Below are 17,814 nucleotides of genomic sequence, written 5' to 3' on the forward strand. Positions count from 1 at the left end.
TCGCCATCTTGATTTTCTGGTCGCATGTTTTTCCCTAAAAAAAAAAACCTGCCCTCTATCTATGACATACCTGTTGATTGAGAATGTCGCCAACTAGTTTGGTAGGTCTAATAATTTTTAAAGGGGAATGTTCCCTTATAGGAACCGGACCCTTCAATTCACGATCGCCCTTTTTAGGACATATTATTATTATCACTTTCTGATGGCTGATAAGTCGTTGAAGGAAAACATTAGTGATGGCCAGATATGGGAATCTTTCCGAAAAAGCCTCCTAGCACTAGCCATAGCGAGCAGCAGCCATTCAGTATTGTGAAGTGTCCGGAAACTGGGCGATTTTATTTTTTTATTTTTTTTTATATTTATTTTTACGACGAGGTGTCCTACTAAAAAATATAAATAATTTTTCAGAATCTCTTGGGTACCTACCATATGAATAGCCATGTTCAATAACTCCTTTGCCTTGAATAATCACATAAATACATTCTGGGGGAAAATATTAAAGGAATGTTCAACATTTGCTTTTGCTGCAATTTTCAGAAATAAATGGATTTGGAGGCTTAGTATGGTATAGCAAATATTGTTAAACTGACTTGTTTCACGTTTTGGGGTTGTAGATGCTGGAAAAACCAAGAAACCCAATCATGTTCTTGTAGTCTGATTCCCTGACTCCACTTAAGATGAAACGGAGCAATTTATAGACTGGGGGGAATTGTAAGTTCAGAGAATCGGTGTAGCTGGCTTGTACCCCTTTACAGGTGTGTAATCAACTGCAAAGAAAATGCGGAATAACTAAATATAAAAAATTAGGAGCAGTTTTTGAAAAAATCCAGTTTTCTCCAACGCTGGTCGGCTGACCAGTGTTGGAAAAATACAGTGTTTCTTGAAAATGTCAGCACACCAGGAGCCACGATTTTACAGGATGCTTCAGACTGTCATTCCTTAACAATCCAGTAAGGTATTTCGTGATAATTTTATCATTTCATTTTTTGATGTTTGCAAATGTTGTATCTTCCCCTTAAGTAAGAGGAAAAACTAGTTTTCAGCGTAAACAGCGCCCTCCAGGAAAAAAAAGTGGTTTAAAGGGTTTTTCCAAAATTCGAAGCCAGCTACGGCTTCGTCTGTTATAATAATTTGAAGATTATGAAATTTCCACACAGCTACTCAGAAAGCGTGAGTTGTCTAATAAGAAGAGACAATAGGTGTTATTAGGCTTCCGTTACGGGAGACGTATGCGTCTCGTAAAAAAAAAAAGACGGATGCCAGATCAATGATGAATCTGCGAGTCTGCGATGAAGGGTGCATACCGGTAAATCGATCCGCCAAGCTCATGAATAAAAGTTATACCCTCAAAATATTCTATATTAGAGAGTTATTCTATATTAGAGAGTTCTGAGCGCCGTAAAATTGGGGAATTGAAGAGATATGGTAGTGAACCTCTGGCCCGGACTTGGGGCTTTCAATTCTGAGCATTTTGGATGCTATTGGGCTCGAAAGTGGCGCTATTTTGCCATGTTGTGGAGGGATCGTTTTTCAAGATGGCTACTTTTCCGCTTTGGGGAAAATAGGGGTCGTCTTCTTTGCGTGAAAATATCTCGAAAAGTCAATGGTCAACCCACCATAAATTGAAAAGAAAATGAAAGATGACACATTGATCATCATTGTTCTGTGCAGCTTGAATACCTGTGAGAGATTTGAGTATTTTTAAAAGAATTTTGAAGTATGGGCATTTAGCACTAGTGTCTATGGGAGTTTATTTGCAGGTATGCACCCTATAGACCGAGGTTTCGAAACAGCTTGCATGCTGCCAATCGAGCGACACATGAGGGCAGCATTCAACAACAACATAAACACGCGACTCGTGTAAATCTGCCGCTACCCGTATTCTTCTGACTCTGGTCTGAGTGGCTGAAAACTTTCTTATTTATTAGTATTACGTCAGTATCAGTACTACAAGTTTGTTTTCATTAAAGGTAACATTAATTTGGTTGTTTTTAATAGCTATTGGTGAAATCTGCATTATTTTATTTAGTGAAATGTACTGCAGAAGTAGCCGTAGACGCACTGCGTTTATAGCGTAACTTTTTATGATGTTTCGTCGTGTGTGTTCGTGAAAAGTTTGAGATGCTTAGTTAAAAAAGGAAAAATGTTCATACTGGGCCACTAATATGACCTGAAAAGAACCAAAAGTTGTAAATCTGATGGAAAAACATTATTAAGGAGTACAAAAATTCTGGATTTTTCCTACAGTAGTTCCGGATAGCTTCAAATAAAAACATACCTTTTTTTTGGATTAGTCTCCAAATTGGAGTCCAATATTTTTTTCTGACGAAGTGCATTTTAAAAAGGAAAATGTAAGCTTCTTGATACACGAAGATCTTTTTGATAAAATCTTAGAAGAGAAATTTCTGCCAAATTTTCGACTCGCACTTAGACTTGTTTGAATGGTTTGTAGAAACTCGTGGGAGCTGCTGCAGCGAACTGACGAAAAATGTTCTCCTCGGTACATCACTCGAACCGTGTGATTTTGAATATTTTGTTTATACACTAAAGTCATATAAAATCTTCCATCGAATGTTTACGTGTGTACCTGTTCGTCCCTTATGACCCAACTTCACGCGCATTAATGGATTTTGTGTGACGTATTCTGTGTGCTGTGTCAAAATATATTCGGTCTGTGCGTGAGTTCGTGCCGTTACGCTGCAGACAAACGTTTCAAAATCATTTACGTTTTTCTCTTTGTTAAATTTGGTGGAATTCTCTGGAATGAACTATTTTGGAAAAATGAAATAATACTTTATCAGAAAATATGCTTAATTTTGTAAGTTCTGGCTGAAAAAAAATTGATTCGCTCGTGTGATTCTTAAGTAAAATTTGAGGTGGAGATACTAAGTAATGAAAGGTTTGCGGAAACACCATGTGCGAATAATTTCTCAACTAAGAGAATGGTTCTGAAAAGAACCAGAGGTATAAACTCGACGTTCCGACTTAGACTGATGGGTCTCCTATACCCTAGGTCCTCAGCTACCACCTAAGACTGAAGGGTCTCCTATACCCTAGGTCCTCCGTCTACTGACACTGCAACCCTACTGTTTCACTTCAGTGGGCACCAAGCTTGCTCTAGGATCCTGTCTACTTGACATCCTCACAGGATGCAACTTCACACTTCAATGATTTCGTCTTTTGCTACTCAAGTATACACTTTCTTAGAGTTAAGGCACTCTCCTGAAGACGGTCTGAGCATACTGTCCGGAACGTCGAGTTGATACCTCTGTTTTTTTTTCAGAACCATTCTCTTAGTTGAGAAATTATTCACACATGGTGTTTCCGCAAACCTTTCATTATTCGTGTGATTCTTTTTTAGCACAAAGGATTTTTGGATCCATTCGCATCTGATTGAAACGATCCGGAACTAGGAAAAGTGACGTTAGTACTTTTGACTTTTTACTCAAGGTAAACTATTGAACCAATATCACTTGAATTTGTGGAGTAATTGAGCTGAAAGCAGCCTAAATGATGTTTGCTATCCGAAACTAGGAAAACGACTGTAATATGTGTTCTGTCATGGCCCATAGACTTTGTGCAGGAGCTCTGAGTGGTGGCCCAGTATGGATTTTTTCCGACCACCCCAATTAGTTGGCGACATTGAGAACATATGTAGGGGTAATCCTTATCTTTAGGAAACCTCTATTTTTACGAGTTCTCTTCAAAACTGACTTTTGTACTCCTAGAACTATGATGCTCCGCGTGAGCTGAGCCTCATAGATACAGAACCCGCAAAATTGTTTGCAGCACAAAAGACTAATTAAGTTCAAAAATGTCCATCAAAACACAACATTGGCTGATTGTTTTGTTGTTCAAATGTGGATAACTGTTGTATTGCTAGAAAAAAAGCAATTCAGAAATGAGTATACAGTGTTTATACTTCGGCAAAGGGCAAAACCTAATATTGATTTACATCACCCCAACGCAAAATTCCATCTTATGAATAGTTAGATGCGGTACCCGCTGCTATGTACAATGTACATCAGATTCGAACCAGCCAACCAATCCCGCAAGCTCTGTGTTTTTTTTGTGGTAAGACGTTTGTACTAGAAAGCAGGAGGTCGTGGGTTCAAGTCCAACCCGAGTGATTTTTTCTAACTTTCACTTGGGAGGTAACACACCGAGTATACAGTGTTTATACGTAAGTGAAGGGCAAAACCAAATATTAATTTAGAAAAGAAATCTAATTTTTGGGATGAAACTCGAAAAAAAGCACAGGGAACACAACTTTCAATCCTCCCCCCACCCAACACAAACATTCCATCTTACAAATATTCATCTCCTTTCCTGTTACATTCAGTGCTTGCGATGGATTAACTGATGGAAATCCAATCGTTTGTTTCATCCCTCAGCTGCCAAGAAGATAAGGAGGAGGCATTGAAAGTACTCAACGGACACAAATGGAAAGGACAAGTGCTCAAAGCCAAGGTATTCACTATTAGTAAATTGTGGCTTCATTATTGACACAAGTTTCTGTTGGCACTTGTCACTGGATTTAAATGAATAAGAACTGCCTCAGCATTGGCTATTATATAACAGCCAAGTAAATCCGTGTCATTTGATTGGAGGATTGTAGGTCACGCGGCATTCATTAATCAAACCATTGCATTTTTTGTTCCATTCACTGTGCATTTTCGTCCCATCCCTTTTGATCTATTGCACGCCGCCCGCACGCTAAGTTTCTGTCGGCACTTGTCATTGGATTAAAATGAACAAGAACTGGCTCCGCATTGGCTACCAGTGCAAGGGGTCTAGTGGCTAATATTGCTGTGGTTACAGGTTCATATTCCCGCAATAACTCTTTTCCGTAGCTCGCCAAGTCAGTTGAGGACCCGGACACTAAGAGCCTCGCTCTGAAGAGAAGCCAAGAGGAATCTGATGAAACACCCAAGAAGCTAAGAGGAGATAGAATGCAGGGTTGGGCTGGATTCAAACCACCAACATAGAAATGTACTGCAGTTCTAAACTCAGATATTGTGGATACAATTGGTGCCATTTGTTTGGATTAAGTATTTTGTATTGGCCTCAAATTTACCCAAACCAGCATCCTGAAATTGTGTCTGCAATATCTCAAAAATGGCTAATAGCAGTTGCACCATTTACTATTACTCAAACTTGGTTAAGACTCTGAAATACTGAGCGCAATTTGTTCATCCTTTTCCAATCTGCAGGTTAAACAACACAGTGACTCCACTATGGAACCAGCTGTATGAGGACCAGCTATCCACCAAACAGACCAACACCAGGGAGTGTTTTGTCTTGATGCATGGCCAGTGCATGGAAGGACGGCAACCGGCATGTCGGGTGTGTTCAGGGTCTGTGACTGATTCCTATTCGGTAAGAAGTTTTGATGTTTAGGTCTGTTCCCATTGTCTTTTAGCATTGGATCGTTTATGTAGGGGAGTTGTCAGTGTTCATGTCTAGTTCTGCCCTTCACCAATGTAAATTTGAAAGTATTGTATAGGTCTACTAAGTGTTTTCTGGAGATAACTAGCAACAAATTCCCCAGCTTTCGTGGGTGGGATTTGCACATGTTTTTACCACTTGATAACCAAGCATATCAAAGTTTGTTGGATAAATATCCCTGACATTGAAGATGATGTGTATATCCTTTGGATTTGATGCTTTCTGTCATTGGTGGGATGTGAACCCCAAGCCCCTGCTTATAGAAACTCAGATTGGGACCAACTGTCCGTGGACCTAGTGGCAAACTGGGTCTCATGGCATAAACACCAGGGGGTGGGGGGTTCATCCCCACCCCTCCCATATTTTGACCAGGGTGGTGGGGGAAGGGCAATGGCATCATCCTGTGTTAAGGAAAAATGCTGCTTGTTGAATCCGGTCAACATGACTTTACAAACAAAAATTGAAGTAGTTTCGAGAGGAGCAAAGAGCAACCCTAGACACTCTTAAAAGTAAATCAAATTTGAAAGAGAAGCATTTCTTCTCTTGTTTTTTTTTTTTTTTTCAGCTGAAATCTCTCGGGGGATTGATAGCTGGCCTCTTCCCACCTTGTGTGAATATTTGACTTAATTTCGCGAAGTTGGATTTTCAGGCCAAAAATAAGTATTTTTGATGACCGCGGATATGGAAAACTTTTCAAGATTTGGGCTATTTCGGCCGAAAACTGAAATGTTTATTTTCTCCCTGGCTCCTGACTTAGATGAGCTGCAATCTCTCAGGGATTCATATCTGGCCTCTTCCCACCTTGTGTGAACATTTGACTTAATTGCATGAAGTTGGATTTTCAGGCCAAAAATGAGTATTTTTGATGACCGCGGATATGGGAAACTTTTCAAGATTTGGGCTATTTCGGCCGAAAACTCAAATGTTTATTTTCTTCCTGGATCCTGACTTAGATGAGCTGAAATCTCTCAGGGATTCATATCTGACCTCTTCCCAGCTTGTGTGAACATTTGACTTAATTGCATGAAGTTGGATTTTCAGGCCAAAAATGAGTATTTTTGATGACCGCGGATATGGCAAACTTTTCAAGATGAGGACTATTTCGGCCGAAAAATGAAATGTAAATCTGGCCTCTTCCCACCTTGTGTGAACATTTCACTTAATTTTGTGAAGTTGGATTTTCATTCCAAGAATGATTATTTTTGATGACCGCTGATATGGAAAATTTTTCAAGATTAGGGCTATTTTGGCGGAAAACTGAAATGTTTATTTTGTCCCTGGGTCCTGACTTAGGTGAGCTGGAATCTCTCAGGGATTCATATCTGGCCTCTTCCTACCTTGTTTTGAACATTTGACTAAAGTGCATGAAGTTGGAGTTTTAGGGCAAAAGTGAGTATTTTTGATGACCGCGGATATGGCAAACTTTTCAAGATGAGGGCTATTTCGGTCGAAAACTGAAATGTTTATTTTCTCCCTGGATCCTTACTGAGGTGGGCTGAAATCTCTCACGGATTCATATTTAGCCTCTTCCCACCTTGCTGAACATTTGATTTAATTTCGTGAAATTTGATTTTCGGGCCAAGAATGAGTATTTTTGATGACCGCGGATATGGGAAACTTTTCAAGATTTGGGCTATTTCCCCCGAAAACTGAAATGTTTATTTTCTTCCTGGATCCTGACTTAGGTGAGCTGAAATCTCTCAGGGATTCATATCTGGCCTCGTCCCACGTTGTGTGAACATTTGACTAACGTGCGTGAAGTTGGAATTTCAGGCCAAAAATGAGTATTTTTGATGACTGCGGATATCGAAAACTTTTCAAGATGAGGACTATTTCGGCCGAAAAATGAAATGTTTATTTTTTCCCTGGTTCCTGAATGAGGTGAGCTGAAATATCTCAAGGATTCATATCTGGCCTCTTCTAACCTTGTGTGAACATTTCACTTAATTTTGTCAAGTTGGATTTTCATTCCAAAAATTAGTATTTTTGATGACAGCGGATATGGAAAACTTTTCAAGATTAGGGGTTTTTCCCCCGAAAACTGAAATGTTTATTTTCTTCCTGGATCCTGACTTAGGTGAGCTGAAATCTCTCAGGGATTCATATCTGGCCTCTTTCCACCTTTTGTGAACATTTCACATAATTTTGTGAAGTTGGATTTTCATTCCAAGAATGAGTATTCTTGATGACTGCGGATATCGAAAACTTTTCAAGATGAGGACTATTTCGGCCGAAAAATGAAATGTTTATTTTTTCCCTGGTTCCTGAATGAGGTGAGCTGAAATATCTCAAGGATTCATATCTGGCCTCTTCTAACCTTGTGTGAACATTTCACTTAATTTTGTCAAGTTGGATTTTCATTCCAAAAATTAGTATTTTTGATGACAGCGGATATGGACAACTTTTCAAGATTAGGGCTTTTCCCCCCGAAAACTGAAATGTTTATTTTGTCCCTGGGTCCTGACTTAGGCGAGCTGAAATCTCTCAGGGATTCATATCTGGCCTCGTCCCACGTTGTGTGAACATTTGACTAAAGTGCGTGAAGTTGGAATTTCAGGCCAAAAATGAGTATTCTTGATGACTGCAGATATCAAAAACTTTTCAAGATGAGGACTATTTCGGCCGAAAAATGAAACGTTTATTTTTTCCCTGGTTCCTGAATGAGGTGAGCTGAAATATCTCAAGGAGTCATATTTGGCCTCTTCTAACCTTCTGTGAACATTTCACTTAATTTTGTCAAGTTGGATTTTCATTCCAAAAATTAGTATTTTTGATGACAGCGGATATGGAAAACTTTTCAAGATTAGGGCTTTTTCCCCCGAAAACTGAAATGTTTATTTTCTGCCTGGATCCTGACTTAGGTGAGCTGAAATCTCTCAGGGATTCATATCTGGCCTTTTCCCACCTTGTGTGAACATTTGACTTAATTGCGTGAAGTTGGATTTTCACGCCAAAAATGAGTAATTTCATTACCATGGATATGGAAAACTTTTCAAGATGAGGGTTATTTCGGCCGAAAACTGAAATGTTTATTTTCTCCCTGGATCCTGAATGAGGTGAGCTGAAATATCTCAAGGATTCATATTTGGCCTCTTCTTACCTTGTGTGAACATTTCACTTAATTTTGTCAAGTTGGATTTTCATTCCAAAAATTAGTATTTTTGATGACAGCGGATATGGAAAACTTTTCAAGATTAGGGCTATTTCAGCGGAAAACTGAAATGTTTATTTTGTCCTTGGGTCCTGATTTAGGTGAGCTGAAATCTAGCAGGGATTCATATCTGGCCTCTTCCCACCTTGTGTGAACATTTGACTAAAGTGCGTGAAAATGGATTTTTAGGCCAAAAAATGAGTATTTTTGATGACTGCAGATATCGAAAACTTTTCAAGATGAGTACTATTTCGGCCGAAAACTGAAATGTTTATTTTCTCCTTGGGTCCTGACTTAAGTGAGCTGAAATCTCTCAGGGATTCATATCTGGCCTCTTCCCACCTTGTGTGAACATTTGACTTAATTGCCTGAAGTTGGATTTTCCGGCCAAAAATGAGTATTTTTGATGACTGTGGATATGGGAAACTTTTCAAGATTTGGGCTATTTCCGCCGAAAACTGAAATGTTTATTTTGTCCTTGGGTCCTGATTTAGGTGAGCTGAAATCTAGCAGGGATTCATATCTGGCCTCGTCCCACCTTGTGTGAACATTTCACTTAATTTTGTGAAGTTGGATTAACATTCCAAGAATGATTATTTTTGATGACCGCGGATATGGAAAACTTTTCAAGATTAGGGCTATTTTGGTGGAAAACTAAAATGTTTATTTTGTCCCTGGGTCCTGACTTAGGTGAGCTGAAATCTCTCGGGGATTCATATCTGGCCTTTTCCCACCTTGTGTGAACATTTGACTTAATTGCGTGAAGTTGGATTTTCACGCCAAAAATGAGTATTTTTCATGACCGTGGATATGGAAAACTTTTCAAGATGAGGGTTATTTCGGCCGAAAACTGAAATGTTTATTTTCTCCCTGGATCCTGAATGAGGTGAGCTGAAATTTCTCAAGGATTCATATCTGGCCTCTTCTTACCTTGTGTGAACATTTCACTTAATTTTGTCAAGTTGGATTTTCATTCCAAAAATTAGTTTTTTTGATGACAGCGGATATGGAAAACTTTTCAAGATTAGGGCTATTTCGGCGGAAAACTGAAATGTTTATTTTGTCCTTGGGTCCTGATTTAGGTGAGCTGAAATCTCTCAGGGATTCATATCTGCTCTCTCCCCACCTTGTGTGAACATTTGACTAAAGTGCGTGAAAATGGATTTTTAGGCCAAAAAATGAGTATTTTTGATGACTGCGGATATCGAAAAAATTTCAAGATGAGTACTATTTCGGCCGAAAACTGAAATGTTTATTTTCTCCTTGGGTCCTGACTTAGGTGAGCTGAAATCTCTCAGGCATTCATATCTGGCCTCTTCCCACCTTGTGTGAACATTTGACTTAATTGCCTGAAGTTGGATTTTCACGCCAAAAATGAGTATTTTTTATGACTGTGGATATGGGAAACTTTTCAAGATTTGGGCTATTTCCGCCGAAAACTGAAATGTTTTTTTTCTTCCTGGATCCTGACTTTAATGAGCTTAAATCTCTCAGGGATTAATATCTCGCCTCTTCTTACCTTGTATGAACATATGACTAAAGTGCATGAAGTTGGATTTTGGGTCAAAAATGAGTATTTTTATGACCGCCTATATGGAAAACTTTTCAAGATGAGGACTATTTCGGTCGAAAACTGAAATGTTTATTTTCTCCCTGGATCCTGACTTAGGTGAGCTGAAATCTCTCAGGGATTCGTATCTCTCCTCTTCCTACCTTGTTTTGAACATTTGACTAAAGTGCATGAAGTTTGATTTTTAGGCCAAAAATGAGTATTTTTGATGACCGCGGATATGACAAATTTTTCAAGATGAGGGCTATTTCGGTCGAAAACTGAAATGTTTATTTTCTCCCTGGATCCTTACTGAGGTGAGCTGAAATCTCTCACGGATTCATATTTAGCCTCTTCCCACCTTGCTGAACATTTGATTTAATTTCGTGAATTTGGATTTTCGGGCCAAGAATGAGTATTTTTGATGACCGCGGATATGGGAAACTTTTCAAGATTTGGGCTATTTCCCCCGAAAACTGAAATGTTTATTTTCTTCCTGGATCCTGACTTAGGTGAGCTGAAATCTCTCAGGGATTCATATCTGGCCTCGTCCCACGTTGTGTGAACATTTGACTAAAGTGCGTGAATTTGGAATTTCTGGCCAAAAATTAGTATTTTTGATGACAGCGGATATGGAAAACTTTTCAAGATGAGGACTATTTCAGCCGAAAAATGAAATGTTTATTTTTTCCCTGGTTCCTGAATGAGGTGAGCTGAAATATCTCAAGGATTCATATCTGGCCTCATCTAACCTTGTGTGAACATTTCACTTAATTTTGTCAAGTTGGATTTTCATTCCAAAAATTAGTATTTTTGATGACAGCGGATATGGAAAACTTTTCAAGATTAGGGCTTTTTCCCCCGAAAACTGAAATGTTTATTTTCTTCCTGGATCCTGACTTAGGTGAGCTGAAATTTCTCAGGGATTCGTATCTGGCCTCTTCCCACCTTGTGTGAACATTTCACTTAATTTTGTGAAGTTGGATTTTCATTCCAAGAATGATTATTTTTGATGACCGCGGATATGGAAAACTTTTCAAGATTAGGGCTTTTTCCCCCGAAAACTGATATGTTTATTTTGTCCCTGGGTCCTGACTTAGGCGAGCTGAAATCTCTCAGGGATTCATATCTGGCCTCTTCCCACCTTGTGTGAACATTTGACTTAATTTCGTGATGTTGGATTTGGAGGCCAAAAATGAGTATTTTTGATGACTGCGGATATGGAAAACTTTTCAAGATTTGGGCTATTTCGGCCGAAAACTGAAATGATTTTTTCCCCCCTGGATCCTGACTTAAGTGAGCTGAAATCTCTCAGGGATTCATATCTGGCCTCTTCCCACCTCAGCTGCTATGATCACTACAAAATAAGTAGAAACAGCAACAAACATGTATTTGAATCCTAGGACATACCGTTATTTTGTTTTACCGTTTTGGATTTCCTCAAATACAAAAACCGTGAACGAACTATTGACTGTTTTGTCGTTTTACAGTTTTGTGAAACGGTCAAACTGTATTAAGTCGCACACAAAAAATACTTTTTGTTGTTGTTTTTAATTGTATAAAGCGTTAAACGGTTAGTTGATTTATTTTAGAGTGTTGTTTTACAAAATCATGACAATGACAAAATGGTCAATAGTCTTGCCGACCATTTTTTTGATTTAGGTTCGGCAATTAAGCAATGCACCTAGGAATGTTAATGCGTCCTTGGGATCCAGTCATTGCCTGGGCCCTCCTTACATTTTCGTTCTCACGACAGAATTTGCGAATTAGCTATTGAAGAGCCGCGTCGACTTAAACTCCAATTTCCTTCAAAATATCTGCAACTTCATCAAACGTCTTATATATACCATCCTGTATCCATTGTGAAAGTAATGCCCTCCCTTGCAGTTTTCCAGCGCCATTTTTGCTTGCAACTATTTAAGCCCCACCAACTGAATCGCATGAGAAGGGGGTCAGGGTTCGCGCCAGGAATCACACCACGCATTAATTATGCCGAGCCAACACTCGTGTAAAGCAGGGTCCCCCTCCACCCCCTTGCCCACCGCCACAAAATGCACCACGGACTGTTAACTATGACACTAAAATAAAAAAACAGTGTGTATTCAATACTGACCATCTTGCTGTTTTTCAAAGTTATTTGCGTAAAACAAAAATAATCGATTGTTATGCTATAATGATTTTACTAAACTTATAAAACGGAGAAACCGTATTGATATTAATACCGTTTGTCGTTTTATAAAACTGTAAAACGACAAAACGGTCAATGGTTCGTTGACTGTTTTTGTTTTTGAGGAAATCCAAAACCGTAAAACGAAATAACGGTATGTCCCGGGATTTATTTGACACTCTGGAATGCTTTGTACACTTCGGATGAACACAATACAAATATATATTGAGTCATAAGGAAGAGCAAGTCAGCCACAGCCAGATTGGATAAGTAGATGTTGATGATTGTACTCATTGACTTCACTCGAATGCCTGTGAAGAGAAAGACCAAGTTTAAGAGGAGGCCGATTGGTGCATTGATTTCAGTACTTAACCATAGTATTTGTTAATTCTTTTGTGAGTCTTGATAAAGTTCTCAAGGTGCTTTTCAACTTCATCGTTCTCCATATCCAACATTTTATTCAGATGTAGCAAAGAGTGTTCTGTCCTATTTCAAGATCACTCCAGTTTTATACTAACAGCGAATATAAGACCTGGAGCAATGTGTAGTTGAAACATAAAGCTTCTGCATTTTTTCCCCTTAGTGTTTTTTTATCTCTAAGATTTGTAAGGATTAGCTCTTTGTTCCTTGTTTTGAATGCATACTAAACCAAAGTAGACAATAGAGTTTTACAGTTGACTTTGGCATAGATGTGCTTCAGAATAACTTTTTATTTTCTCTTCAAGACTTTTTTACATGTACATTGTGTAATCCGTCACTAAGGTTTTGCTCATATCTAGCTTACTTAAAAAAAAGTGAAATGGCACTCTGCACTTTTTACAGAGTTTTACAGCTCATTAATAAATACCTTGGAGAGTTGATGGTTTCTGATTGGTCGAGACTCGATCACGTGGCCGGTCATTAACGGTGATAATGGACCGGCTTCAAAGATCAAGCGAATAAATGGCCCCTGAACCAGCATTGATCAAGCCCTGTTCAGCCCCATGCAAGCCAATGATTGGTCAAAATATAGTAACAGTCCTGCGGTAGCTTTTAACAATTGAGCACTGCACATGCGCTCAACCCCCATCGCGTGAGACTGACGCGCGCGTACGCAACACTGTTGCTAGGGATGCGTGCGTGCGCGCGCGTAAGGAAGTTTTGAAACGACATCGTACAGCAGTGCAGTATATACTGAGGATGTTTACGACGAAAGCGTAGATCTACGATTTATTTTCTTTGAAACACTTCACCCACCGACATATTTACCTTTCCTAAACCAAGCATTTTTGTAATTCTGGACACAAGGAATGTGTAAACGAGATTTCAGCTTCCTCCATCAGGTAAAGATATGAAAACATTGTTGTAATTTGTTTCGCTACGGCAGCAGTTTCTGTTGAGTTTACGTCATTATAGCTGTTAAGCTAAAATATGGCCCATGAACATGAACACAAAATAGTCTGGAAATATCGCCGGAAAAAAGTCACAAAATTGGAGCATTTTAACTGTTTATTTCGTTATAAAGGTATTTATTAATGGGAATAACAGTGTGAGGATCCGGTCTTCACTGCGTGATAATGACCGGGTGTGGGGGTGACCGCTGTTAATGGACCTCGACTTCGTCTCGGTCCATTAACAGCGGGCACCCCCACACCCGGTCATTATCACGCAGTGAAGACCGGCTCCTCACACTGTTATTCCCTTATTAAAGATCACAGACATAACGTAACGCTTGAATTATCTATAACTGAATAAAATTAGATGCAGATCAAAAAATGACACAAAATCTTTCGGGTCGTTCACTACATTTTGCTTACAACATATTTATTTATATCTCACATATAGAAACTTGACACAAGCTTTACATTTGGTGTTTGGATAATCAAGAAAGACATTTAAAATGCAGATATAAATAGTCACTGCATCAACAAAGATTTGAAACCATGGAATTCCTACACTCTCTTGCTTGAAATTGAAAGTGTACTTAGACTTCTGCTATCAAATGTTATACTAAGAAATTACCCCTGAACTTTTCTTTTTGTTCTCGGCCCAAACTGATGACCAGCTTTGCCAACAGATTGGCTCCCGTCCGTACATTATTGATACTGATTGTGGGGGGGGGGGGAACCAGCCTATCCAGCAAGAACAGAAATAATGTTTGGCAGCCAATAATTTGGAATTGTAAAGCAATAATTCAATAACTGAACGTGAGCTTTTTTGTGTTTGGTGTTTCATTCAAAAGTGAATAACTTTTGTATTGCTTGAAAAATAGCAGATTGGTAAAGAAATCTGTTTTTCGGGATGAAACTCGAAAATAGCACGGAACTTTAAGTAAGTTAAGTACTTCATCTGGCATTTGTTGAGTAAAACTGTTATGTGGACAGTTTCCTTGTTTTTTACCCTAGAAGGTACAGCATTAAAGGTTGCATGTCTATGTAGATTGTGTGTGCGATTCACAGTTTCAGATGGTTCTTATTTTATCTGATAAACTGTCTAAGTTGAACACATTACCCTCATTGTTTCAAGCTTAATCTTTAATTTGCTCATGCACTACCAGAACTATGAACTGTAGTTAGGAGAATGGTTGTATGTAGAAAGATGACAAGTTCCACACACAATCCATTACCCTTTGGAGATACGGTGGACACGATACGAGGGCGCTATTTGGTTTGGGTCTAGGCTTTTGCATAAGTTACCCCAATATACCCAAATCAAATAACACCCTTGTATTGTGTCTGCCATATATCGCAAAAGGCTTATAGCAGTTGAGCTATTCAGTTTTTCCAAAATTTGTTAAGACTCTGGAAATACTGAATTTGCTTTTCACATCTTTTCCCAATCTACAGGTTAAACAACACGGTGACTCCACTGTGGAACCAGCCGTATGAGGACCAGCTTTCCACCAAACAGACCAACACCAGGGAGTTTCTGAGGAATTTATCCAAGATGCTGCAATGGAACATTGGGGAGATGTCTCCCTGGCTGAAGCAACAAAGGTGAGCTACCCGCCAAAGACACGGGATGGTTGTGGGCCAGAATGGAAATGTGATCTTCCTTGACAAGAAACTGTTTCCAGACACAGTTTTCTGGCAAGTGGACTTACATGTACAGCTGCCCTGAACATTTGTTAAAGCCCCAGAACATGTTTCCTCTTTTTCTTGAGAATCAGTCAAACTCACCAAAGTTTTACCTAATTTCTGAAATGAACTGTCTTCCCTACACACAAAAGTCACAAAATAAAAAAAACAAACAGGAAAACCCAACCCAAAGCCAATCAATTCACAGCTGCTTGAGTGGGACTCGCATGGAAAGGACAAGTGCTCAAAGCCAAGGTATTCACTATTAGTCCATTGTGGCTTCATTATTGACACGAGTTTCTGTTGGCACTTGTCATTGGATTTAAATGAATAAGAACTGCCTCCGCATTGGCTGCCTGTGCAAGGGGTCTAGTGGCTGCTATTGCTGTGGTTACAGGTTCACGTTCCTGCAATAACTCTTTTCCCGTAGCTTACCAAGCCAGTTGAGGACCTGTACACTAAGAGCCTCGCTCTGAAGAGAAGCCAAGAGGAATCTGATGAAAACACCCAAGAAGCTGAGAGGAGGAAGGAGGAGGACAGCTGACCAGTAGAAGAGAGGTGAAGACATTGAGATAGAATGCAGGGTTGGGCTGGATTCGAACCACCATCCATTAGAAAAGTACTCCGGTTCTCAACCAACTGAAGTCATTACAACACTCATTTCTTTCACTGTGCTCTGTGGTATTAAAATCATGCAAGTGTAGAAAAAGGCTCATTTGATGGAATTGATCAATTCTGTTCTGTCCATTTATTTTGGAGGATTTTGTAGGATATAGGAAGGTAGACCCTGCCTTTACTGCCATTTAGGCTTGATACCCCTTGAAAGTGGAAGTTCAAAGAATGTGATTTCCTTCACTGTAGTAGATTTTTTTAGTAGTTCAAGTAGTTCATGATCATCACAAGAAAACCATTCTGACATCCAGAGATTACTATTTTAAGAGCCCAACCAGTCAGTTCCATAGCTCATTTGACATTGTGAACATGAAATTTGTTGAGTGGAATAGTTACGTGGTCAGTTTTCTCTTCCTTGTCATTTATTCTCCTTGAAGGGAGAGCATCAAAGCTTCCATGTCTGTGTAGAGTTTGTGATTCACACTTTAAATGACTCTTATTTTATCTGATGAACTTTACAAGTTGAACACATTTCCCTTAGTGTTTCAAGCCTAAAATTTACTTTGCACATGCACCACCAGAACTACGAACTGAAGTTATGAGAATGGTTGTATGTAGAAAGATCACAAGTTCCACTGACTATCCATTACCCATAATGAGATATGGTGGACACAATACGAGGGTAATATTTGGTTTGGGTGAGTCTTTTGTATTGACCCCAAATTTATCCAAATCAAATGGCGCCCTTCGATTGTGTCTGTGCCATCTCTCAAAAAAGGGTAATAGCAGTTGAAGCGTTCACAATTGTGAAATTCTTAAGACTCTGAAATACTGAGTGTGCTTTTTGCTCTTCTCCCAATCTGCAGGTTAAACAACATGGTGACTCCACTGTGGAACCAGCCGTATGAGGACCAGCTATCCACCAAACAGACCAACACCAGGGAGTTTCTGAGGAATTTATCCAAGATGCTGCAACGGAACATTGGGGAGATGTCTTCCTGGCTGAAGCAACAAAGGTGAGCTACTGGCCAAAGACACAGGATGGTTGTGGGCCAGAATGGAAATGTGGTCTTACTGGACAAGGAACTGTTTCCAGACACAGTTTTCTGGCAAGTGGACTTACATGTACAGCTGCCCTGAACATTTGTTAAAGCCCCAGAACATGTTTCCTCTTTTTCTTGAGAATCAGTTAAAACGCACCAAAGTTTTACATAATTTCTGAAATGAGCTGTCTTCCCTACACACAAAAGTCACAAAATAAAAAAAAAACCAGGAAAACCCAAACACAAAGCCAATCAATTCACAGCTGCTTGAGTGGGACTTGCACCGGCTACCAATGAGAGTTGAGGTGAACCCCAACCCCCTGCTTAGAGAGACTCTCTCATTCAGGGGCAGATTGAGACCAACTGTCCCTGGACTTAATGGCAAACTGGGAAAATACTGCGCGTTGAATCCTGTCAACATGACTTTGCAAAGAAAATAGAGTAGTTCTTAGAGAAGCAAAGAGCAACCCTAGGCACTCTTAAATGAAAGTAAAATGTGACATCAAAGCATTTCTTTTCTTGTTTTTTTTTAAGGATAGAGCACACCTATCCACCAGTATTGGTGTTCAAGGCACTGCATCATTAAATTAAAAGTGCACATTGCCTGGAATGGACAAACAGTGTGAACACATGTAGATGCGCATGTGATGTGCCTTGAATGAACACCGCAACAGAAAGTTGCAGGATTTTTCTCAGTTATTCCCCTAATTTCTTGTTGGGTCTTCATGAAACTTGGCTCTGGATAAATTGTGCAAACGTTTCAGTTTCATTTCTTATTATTTTTATTG

The 17,814-nt window shown here is 39.3% G+C and overlaps 1 long non-coding RNA gene across 2 annotated transcripts; it reads left to right on the forward strand.

Moving 5' to 3' along the window:
* The first annotated feature begins 1,736 nt into the window (after window positions 1-1,736).
* LOC119742391 lies at window positions 1,737-16,994 on the forward strand. Of its 2 annotated transcripts, XR_005272843.1 has the most exons (6): window positions 1,737-1,970; window positions 4,395-4,470; window positions 5,214-5,379; window positions 15,141-15,290; window positions 15,802-15,929; window positions 16,850-16,994. It is a non-coding gene; the product is annotated as an uncharacterized LOC119742391 (long non-coding RNA). The 2 variants fall into 2 exon arrangements; XR_005272844.1 differs by lacking the exon at window positions 15,802-15,929 and having other exon boundaries at window positions 1,739-1,970.
* Window positions 16,995-17,814: the final 820 nt, after the last annotated feature.

Source organism: Patiria miniata, unplaced genomic scaffold (genome assembly GCF_015706575.1).
Source record: "Patiria miniata isolate m_02_andy unplaced genomic scaffold, ASM1570657v1 HiC_scaffold_6, whole genome shotgun sequence".
Classification (NCBI taxonomy): Eukaryota; Metazoa; Echinodermata; class Asteroidea; order Valvatida; family Asterinidae; genus Patiria; species Patiria miniata.